The sequence below is a fragment of the Epinephelus moara genome, chromosome 22 (genome assembly GCF_006386435.1).
Source record: "Epinephelus moara isolate mb chromosome 22, YSFRI_EMoa_1.0, whole genome shotgun sequence".
NCBI classification, from domain to species: Eukaryota; Metazoa; Chordata; class Actinopteri; order Perciformes; family Serranidae; genus Epinephelus; species Epinephelus moara.
In genome coordinates, this window is record NC_065527.1 from 35,206,465 (window position 1) to 35,217,099 (window position 10,635).

Consider the following 10,635-nt stretch of genomic DNA (forward strand, 5'->3'; position numbering starts at 1 on the left):
TTTAACTTGATGGGCAACTTGTTGATTGCCTGAAATTGTGGTATGTTTTTGGCTATCATCGAATAGACATCAGAACTTCACTCATAACGGGTAGGGGGAGAGATCAACTCCTCTTTCGTATCTGTCTGACAGAGGCAACGCTTCCTCCAGTCAGTTTTAGTAGCGCAACTCAGTGGATTATTGGCAGACATCTTGTGTTATACAGTTATAGGTCGAGGGTTTATCCTTTTACCACCCAACTGTACAAAACATTAAAGCACATTGAAATATGGGATGCAACTAGGTTCAAGCATCTGGTGCCCTACACCTAGCCCGATCGTTCATCCAGTGCCATTTAAGTCCCGTGCGATCTGTACACCATCCAGGGAACTGAAGCCCCGTTACCCTTGGCTCGGCTCTCCCGCGCTGGCACATCCTGTCAATTCAGGTGTGGTCAGAATACATTAATTTTGATGTTTGGATCATTAATACATTTCAATACATTAATTTTGATGTTTGGATCATTAATACATTTCTGTTCATTCAAGTTCTACTTCAAAAACTTTTCTTTTGCATTTGACGAGGCGGCCATCTTGAAAACTGGCGGCCATCTTGGATTTTCAGCTGGACATCGTACTTTTCTTAAATAGCACATCCTGGACATCATTTGTGCCAAATTTGGTGCTTGCATCACCAAGTGAAAGATTCTGATGGAATATTGACTTAATCTGCCCCACTATAAAGATGAGGTAGATGGTGAGACTCAGAGAGGTGAAGGCCATGCCTGCAGACTTTTCACACCACCCTAGCACATTTGGTGCCCTAGGCAAAGTGCCCCCCAATACTTTCTCCCAATACTTATTTTTACTGAACAGAGGTTGAAAGCTTCACAATGTAAATCAATGCAACCTCCATGAGCTGTTGGTTGCAGCCACCAGCTGCTTAGAGGTAATAATGACTTGCTCTCCTCCTGCTGATTTCAACAGGTGATTTGCTGGCTGTCGGTTTTTTTTTCCATGTTCTTTCTCTCCACATCCATTCCTCTTAGTGGTGTAGTGTTAGTTGAGAGGGCACCAGAAAGCTTTTACATTTTGGCATGATAACAATACAACGTGTTTCGGGTTTACGTGACGTCTGAGAACTCGCCTGTCTCCCTCAGAGAGCAAGTAAAGTGTAACGAGCTGGGGAGGGGGGCCAGGGGGGCCAGGGGTGGCATGTTATGGCGGTTATGTTGTTGTGGCGTTATGTCATATTTCAAAATAACGGTGGTAATAGTATTAGTAAAAGATAAACATTTAGATTTTTTTTCTTCCCCCATTTGTGGCACCCCCTATGGATGATGGCACCCTTAGCATTGGCCGATGGCACTGTTTGAGTGGGACCATTTATAACAAGGTCGATTTTTGGGGCATAATAAAATTTTAAGGTTCAAATAGAGGTTGAGTTGCACAAACTCAATACTGTTACTTTATTTTGAGACCCATTACTATGTAGCCTGAAATGTTTATGCTCACGGCACCTGATTCAACACTGTAAGGTCTGCTGGCAGATTGAGAGTGGACAGAAATCACAGCTTGCCACCACATGAAGTTTCAGAGGCTGCTGGCATCCTGCAGTGCTGAGTGGATGCTGGCACAGCCGCACAAGTGCTGACAGGGCAGAGAAAAGTGAGAGCGTGGGCTCCACAGCTCCAGGTGTACTGAGGAGTGTATGATGAGAACTAAACATACAAACAGGTAGTTCACATTCTCAGCAGTTAGGTAGCAGTTTGTAGCAGGTGTCCCAGAGAACTCAAGAGTCTGCATCTTTTCAGTCCAGATAAGCACTGCAGCTCATCCTCCTTTTTAGCTTAAGTATGTTACCTGAATAAAGACATGCTTGTTCTACAATGGTGAAAAGGTTCACAAATTATTCCTTATGCTTCTGATAGATTAATGTTATTATTACTCAAGAGGACATCAGGGCAAAGACTGACTTAGTTCAAATGCCTCTCGTTCCACAGCAATGTGGTACAGTGGTGTGTGCTGGCATGCAGAGCAGTAGCAGTAGCATGTGCACAGAATAATACTGATATAATATAAAATAAAAATAATGAGCTGTTGGGGTTGTTCCTCTAGCTTCAAATAAGGACACCTACCTCCTACCACAGTCACTTGTCATTTGTATTTCAATTATCAATTCATGTCCCACAAAGTAACATTTACTCATAAAACTGGTTATGGATTATGACTATTACATGTCTCTGTCATAAAGTGAAGAATGTGTTCAAATATTCAACAAATTGAAAAATATAAGCAGATGGGAATCTCTCGCACTGAAACGCAGAAAAGTTCTAAGGGCTGGTTTAAGGCCTGCTTATTATTTTGGGCTGATGCTTTGAATACATAACTGCACCCTAATTAGAAAACAATAAAAAAAATCACGGTTGAAAATTGAATCAGCATGGGTTAGTAAAGTATATTACAGTCCAGAACAACTGCAGAGCAGTGGTTCCACACTGCACTCTCATAAAGTACATGTAAAATCTCACTATTTACCTGTTCCACCATGTGTACACAGGCTGCATAGTAACAGCAGCATGTTAGCAATGCAGCAGCAGCCTCAGTCCGACAGAAATGTCTACACAGGATACATTCAGGCATAGTATTACCTGTTGGTCACCTGCTTTTGAGAAGGGTCAGAGCCCAACACACAATCACTGCCTTTTGCTCGTAAAACAAAATACACTGCTCAAAACAGTTAAGGGAACACTTTATCATCAAAGTATAACACCAAGTCAGTTAAACTTCAATCAATCTGTCCATTTAGTAAGCACAAGTGATTGTGAATCAATTTCACCTGCTTTGGTGCAAATGAAAGTGACAACAGGTGCAATGGAGAAGCAAAAGCAAGACAATCCCAAAAAAGGGAATGGTTTTGCATGTGGTGGCCATGGACAGTTGCTCTCTCCTTATTCTTTCTGACTGATTCTTCTCTAGTTTTGTGTTCTGCTAGTTTCCTTGTCACTACTGGTAGCACGAGGCAGTACCTGCAGCCCAATCAGACTGCACAGGTAGTCCCGCTCCTCCAGGATGGTACACCCATACGTGTGGTCACAAGACGGTTTGCTGCATCCCCCAGCGCAGTCTCAAGAGCATGGATGAGATAAAAGGAGACCAGCTGTTACACGAGGAGAGCTGGACAGGGCTGTAGAAGGGTCAACCCAGCAGCAGGACCAGTATCTGCTCCTTTGTGCAAGGAGGAACAGGAGGAGCACTGCCAGAGCTCTAAAAAACTACCTCCAGCAAGCTACTGGTGTGCATGTTTCTGACCAAACTGTCAGAAACAAACTCCATGAGGATGGCATTAGGGCCCATAGTTTCCTTATCATTGTAACTTCCTTATCATACCAAAATGTTAACAGCCAAAATCTTATATTAAAATGAAACTTTCACATTAAAGGGGCAGGGGATTGGCACAGCAACAGAAAAATTTATTTTAAATTAACAAAATATGTAAACACATTACAGGAGCAAAGCTTATTTGTCTGGTGCATTTTAACAGTCAGCAAAATATGTAAACAATTTATATATTAATTATTATTTATTAGCACGAGAGAAAAAAAAAAATATAAAACAAAACAATGCAAGGGTAGAACAAAAGACATACAATATATACAACAGATATCACAAATGTGCAGGAGAAACCAAAAAAACCCTAAGGGCAATGGTCATCATTACACAGAATAATTCACACATTAGAAGTGTGCATGTGAGTCAGAGGATTACCTGTATGAGAAAAGGAGTGCATGCTCTCGGACAAAGGTTAACACGGCAGCGTTTTATGTTGTTTCCTTGAGCTTATGTCGAGAAAGCATAACTGGCCGTCTATATCGATTCTAGCTCGCCATACAATAACCATAATCACAGTGATTCAATCATAGTTGATCTCAATTAGCGTTACGTTACGTCGGTTTATATTCTGTCGGCTCCGCTCAGTGTTTTCAGCTCCGTTTCGTTTTGAAACACTTAACGTTAGCAACATAGCTGCTAATACGGCTATTAGCTACTCAGCTAGTATTAGCTCCTAAGTGTCTTAAACGAAAACGGAAAACCTAGTCGCCGTTTAGGAGGACAGATACGGCTCAAATGTCCCGTATACGTCGAGAGTTACACATTATGACAATCTTAGTAAAACCGAAGTCCCTCACACAATAACTGACGTTTGCATAGCATAACTTGCATTGGCTGTAAAGCTGTGGATGATGGTCACGGAGATGAGCCAGCAGATTTGTAGTGTTGCTACCCTTCGCAGCAACTTTCTTTCTGCATGTTCTGCACACAGGATAGTTGTCCTCCACCAGCTGTCCCTCGGCATTCTTCAGAAACCCAAAGTACACCCAGACCTCAGACTTTGTGCGTGTAGTTAGGGAGTAGCGTGTAGAGTGTCGCTATCACCACCTTCCGCCATGTTTTCATTCTTTGTGTTTACACATGGTACGCATTCACGCAGCGCCTGCATCGCGAGACTTGAATGAGGCTGTTATTACATATCCTGATAATCCACCGCGATAATGCAATTAATTTAAACATAAACGGTCATTCTTACCGTGTAAAAATTAACCGAGATTTACCATAATATCAGTAATCGTTACATCCCTAGTTCACACAAGCACATGTGACAGGCGTGAAAGATGAGATGCCTTATTGAACGTTATGCTGCCTGTAACATCATACAGCATGATCAGTTTGGTGGTGGGTCAGTGATGGTCTGGGGAGGTATATCCTTTGAGGGTCCCACAGACCTCCATGTCATAGCCAACGGTACCCTGACTGCTGTTAGGTACCAGGAAGAAATCCTCAGAGTGATGTTCAGATATACGCTGGTGCAGCTTGCCCAGATGTTGTCAGGAGTGTATACAGGTACGCAGGGGCCATACACACTACTAAATCATATTATGGATTGCCCTGATAAAATTCAGAGGTTGGATCAGCCTGTGATTTTAATTCTTCAATTTGATTGTCGGTGTGATTTTTAATCCCGCCCTAAAGGGGTTGATGGTTTTCGTTTCCACTGACCGTTGTAACGTTATTTTGTTCTCAACAAATTATAAAATGTATATCAGAAAGGATTTTACACTTGAATAATTCGTTCATCAAGATCTGATATGTGATTTAAGTGTTCCCTTAATTTTTTCAGCAGTGTATGATAAACTTGAGGCTTCAAATATGCCTGAGGACGCTGTAGCAAAATCAATGCAAGTAGTTATGCAGAACAGATTACAACAGAAGTAAATCTAGCATGTGGCTGAGATGAACAATCAGAATACACTGAAAAGTCTCCTGTGTAGACAACACTTAATACTCACTTTTAAGTGCCTTTTCACAATCATCATCTGACTGTAAAAACATCAGATTTCCATTGAGGCAAAAAGTGTCTCCCTGACCTTATCTATAGTCACTGTGATTGTAAAACTTTGTACTCTGCCATGCTTTTTTCAAGTGTTTCTCTGTGTACAATGATGCAGAAAATAAAACAAATGAAAAACCAAATTACAAAATGAGTTTTCTCCACAGCTGATTGGGATCATCAAGTTTTATGGAGCAGCCCTGATGTGACTGAACTATGTGGTGAGATTTGTGACAGTTACAGTAATCTTAATGAAGTCTACATTTAGTAACTCAATTAACTTTATTATACTTGTGATGTATCATGGTAACAGATTAAATAATTTATAGCTATTCAGTGGGGACTTTATCATATTTTGCTCATACAATTTAAAAACTAGAATTACCTCCTCACAATTGTATGCTTTCACAAACCCGTCAAGGTGCAAAACATGGATACTTCACACACACACCCCCCCCCCCCCCCCAGAGCACAGAAGATTTATACAATCCCCCCCCCCCAAGAGCACAGAAGATTTGTACAATCAACACTGTTTCAAGGCGGACACCCAAGATTAGTGTCACCAGTTCAGAATTTGACCAAATGTCTCCCCTTCTGTTCCTGAGTTATGATGTTGAGTAATGGCCAGAACATTATGATGTCACAGTAAAGTTGACCTTTGACCTTCTGAAATGTCATCAATTCATCATTTTGTCCTTCTAGACATTTGTGTGAAATGTTGACATAATCAGCAAAGTAATTCTGTAAACATGTTTTGTAAGGTCACAGTGATTTTGACCCTTGACCACCAAATTCTAATTAGCTCATTCTTGAGTCCAAGTGGACAACTGTGCCAAATTTGAAAAAAATCCCTCAAGGTGTTGTAGAGACATCATGTTTACTTGTTGAGACAAATGCAAGGTAAAGTGACCTTGACCTTTGACAACCAAAATCTAATCAGGTTATCTTTGAGTGAAACTGGACATTTGAGCCAAATTTGAAAAAAATCCCTCAAGGTGTTCTTGAGATATCACATTCATGAGAATGACACAAACGAACTCTCACTCGCAGACGAAAATGATTTTGACCTCTGACCACCAAAATGTAATCAATTCATTGCAGAGTCCAAGTGGACATTTGTACCAGATTTGAAGATATTTCCCTCTAGATGTTCTTGAGATAATGCATTCATAAGAATTTTCAAGGGGGTCTTGGCACAGCAGCATTAGGAATTTCACACGAACAAACAGACTAAAACACAGCAGCAAAAAGTTAAAACAAACAGCACAGAAATTCACACAATGGACGAGGCCACACTGACCGTGAGCTTTGACCTTTAAACACCAAATTCTGATGAATTCATCTTTGACTTTAAATGGATGTTCGCTGCAAATTTGAAGAAAATCTATCAACATGTTCTTGAGATATCATGTTCACAAGAATGACAAGGATGCAAGGTCACACTGACTTCAACCTTTGACCTCAGACCACAAAATTCTAGTCAGCTCATTGTTGTGCCAAATTTTAAGAAATTCCCTCACGGCACTTTTGAGATAACGTGTTCATGAGAATGAGACGGACATACAGATGGATGGATAGATGTATGTATACAGACAGATACCTCTGGCCATGGCCATCACCGACACAAAGGCACAAAACTATTTAAGGCGCTGTCAGTCCTATCCAGAGGCTGTCCAGGTGATAGGAGAGAAGCAGAGTATTCATAACATAACCACATCATCATCATCAGTCTCGCCAACGACCTCTCAAGGCAGCATTATCAAAATGTTCCACAGAGCAGACAGCACACTGACTTGACACTGACACTTTTGCTCTTCTTTGAGGCTCATCAGTGGTAGGGCTTCAATTTAAAATTTGTCTAAAAGAGATCGACAAAATCAGAAGTAATTATTCTCCTGGGATGATTATTCCATTACAATCTAAAGACGTGGTCCAGATATCTAGACAGACAGCCACAATGACAGACTACAAGACTCAGTGAATACAGATCCCCATCAATGGGAACTATAATGTTTGTATTTTATAGCCCAGAGTGGTTAGCAGTTGTGCTACTCTGCTGTCAAGGTTATTCTAAAGGTCAAAAATGTTTTTACACTAAGCCGCTGTGAGGTTAAAGAAATTTTACCCAGCCCCTGCACAAACATATGTCATCAGACAACCACAGACCATATAGTACACATACCTATTTTCATTCTTTATCCATCTCCTCAATTAACATTCAGTTTTCTGAAGCTGAAGTGATGTAATGATGTGCCAACCAGTTTCAAGATTCCAAATAGATTCTTAGATTTGGACTCAGAGTGAGGTTTGGTTCAAAGGTTACAACTGAAATGCATTTGTAAAAAGTAAAATCATACTTAAGCATATCTGTATTTCTGGCTGCATGGTAGCTTGTGTCAGAGTGCTGAAAGTGAGCTTAAGGACTGAAAGCTGCTTTAAAATTAATCGGGCCCTGTGTGGGATTAAAGGCTGCTGTGTGCTGATGTAGAGGCCAGAGGAAGCTGGATGTCTATCAGTCACCAGTGGATCAACACGGGGTCGCTCAGCTGGCACGAGCCCAGGAAACAACCCAGAAACTGGGAATTGGCCTAACCCACATGAAACCAGAGGTGGGGAATATTTCAAAGATACAAGTGAGGAAAAAGCCCTAAAAGACAAAAAACAGCTGAGCCCTAACAGTCCATCTGTGTTGGGAGAGGGCAATATGGGGTCAGTTGCTCACTGTTCCTGAGGGATAAAGACATCAGAGACAGGAGGCATCAGTGACAGTAATGAAAGCAATCAATATCAAGACCCAACACAGCTCTGAGACATTGTGCATTTATGTTCAAAAGTATCCAAATAAAATATAAATACACTGAAAGGGTTAGAGTTAGTTCATTTTAGGGAAAAGTTTGCATTCTGAAATGGTAGTGTTGGCAAAATGTTTTTAAAATAATCACATTTGCCATGGTAAACTACAAAGCACTTTCAGAAGCTTCACAATCCTTGAATGTTTTTTTTTTTTCTTGATAAAAAATATTTCAAATTTTTATATCAGTGTCCAAATCTGCATTAAGTTATCATATCAATAGTCAACATACTGACTGGAATACCATAAAAACATCAGCAATGTTAGCAGCTCGGTAAGGCTGTCCCTAGTTGCTTTGAGATAATTGGTAACATGCTAACATACCCACAATGTAATGTTCTCCATGTTCAGTAGGGGTGGAGGAAAAAATCTATACAGCATAGTATCATGATATTTTAATGGGGCGATATTGTATCGATACATGGATGCCAAGTTTTGATCTTTTATTATATACAGTATTCAGGGCTCCAGATTAACTTTTTTTAGTAGGAGCACTGTAGCCCCTAACTGAAAAATTTCAGGAGCACAAGCAGAAAACTTAGGGGCAAACCTTTAATCATCCTACAATGTAGTTATTCACATTTTTGGCCATTTTAACTGTATCAAAAACTATATGTAGTCTACTGTATATTAACATCGGACTGTTTTAATTATTGAAGTATTTAGCATCACAACAACGTGTGGCCAGTAGGATGTGAGGATTCTTAAAATAACATCTATACAGATGTGAAGCCCTGACTATATCTGACTGATCTTTAATGAAAGTTGTTGTCTTTTTTTCTGAAAATATTAATCTTACAGTCAGACACTATTTATTTAGCCTATGTAGTTGAGGGGACAGGTCTGCTCTGCAGCAGCAAACTGATATGATGCTGATTTACATGAGAATTAAAGTAAAAAAGGAGGTTGAACCATGAAAATAAATTACAAATCGCCTTTAAACCACTTTAATAAATCAATCTATCATAACTAAACAATTGAAAACTGAGAACAAACTGATATATGAGTTTGGATTCATTTGAATTTAGCCAAAACGTCCGGACTTCACCACATTTGCAGACTTGCGGACTTTGCAGGCGCATTCCTGGAAAATCCGGGAGTGCTCAGTCCACAAGGGGCCTCAAGTGGACTTTCTGCAGACTTCAAGAGAGTCCGGTTGGGGTGCAGACTTCAGCAGACTTCACTGATTAAATAACCCACATTTCACTGCAATACGAACGTGATATTGTGGGTTTTTGAACTGCCGGATAAATATGTAAAATAGTTATTGATAGTTAGGGCTATTAAATTGTTACTTAAATTGTCAACAACATCATGATACAAGGATATGTTTAAGTCTAGGCTGTAGAGGGACTGAAAAAGCCTTTTATTATTGCCGATCAGACTGTGCAGTAAAATAGGCCAAAAATTGGCCAAAAAACAACAGTTTCTGATGTAAGCAATACCCAGTTTATGGAGTTATGTTCCTGTTCTTATTTACAAATTTTCTTACAATTTCTGTTTTTAGACGCATGTAGCCTGTTATATGTATTATATTATATGTATTATAAATTTTTGTTTGGTCACAAAAAAAGGCTGTACATGGGATTTACATGTTGTTATCTGCAGGGACAGATGAATAGGCACTGTTCATCAACGTACATGACATATGTGAATATCAGGGTTTCCGCTACATGTAATTGATCGTGGTGCAGCGCCACGGCAAAATAAAAGCCGCCACGCCTTCAAAATGATGTTTGTTTTTTTTCTTCAGATGTTAAAACAATGTAAAGTATATTGTTCAGATTCAGATTCAGATTCAGAATACTTTATTAATCCCCGGGGGGAAATTGTTTTTGTTCCAATGCTCCGTGCAAAGTAGAAATAGAAATACAGCATGAATGGAAACAGAGATAAAGATGAAGATATAAATAAAATACTAAAATAGACAATGAAATAAATAAAATAAAATATTAAAGTAGACATTAAAATAAAATAAAATATTAAAGTAGACCATAAAATAAAAATAAATAATAATAAAATAGTAAAGTAGACAATCTGAAATATATACACAATATACAATGAAATGGTTGTAGCGTTATTAATGAAATGAGAATGAGTAGTTATATTGTTTGTTTTGTTTTATAAATAGCCAAATAGTCCGATCATCAGAGGGAGGAGTTGTACAGTTTAATGGCCACAGGTAAGAATGACTTCCTGTGGCGCTCAGTGGTGCATTTAGGAGCAATCAGTCTCTGGCTGAAGGTGCTCCTCTGTTCGACCAGAGCGTTGTGGAGAGGGTGAGAGCCATGCTGAAGTATCGCCAGCACCTTCGACAGCATCCTCCTGTCTGACACTGCTGTCAAAGAGTCCAGCTCCACCCCCACAATGTCACTGGCCTTTCTGATCAGCTTGTTGAGTCTGTTGGCATCGGCTAC

General features: G+C 39.8%; 1 protein-coding gene across 3 annotated transcripts in view; it reads right to left on the minus strand.

Annotated features, from left to right (window-relative positions):
* epb41a (erythrocyte membrane protein band 4.1a) overlaps positions 1-10,635 on the minus strand; it is a 294,679-nt gene that overhangs the window by 257,152 nt on the left and 26,892 nt on the right. The gene's annotated exons all lie outside the window — the stretch shown is intronic.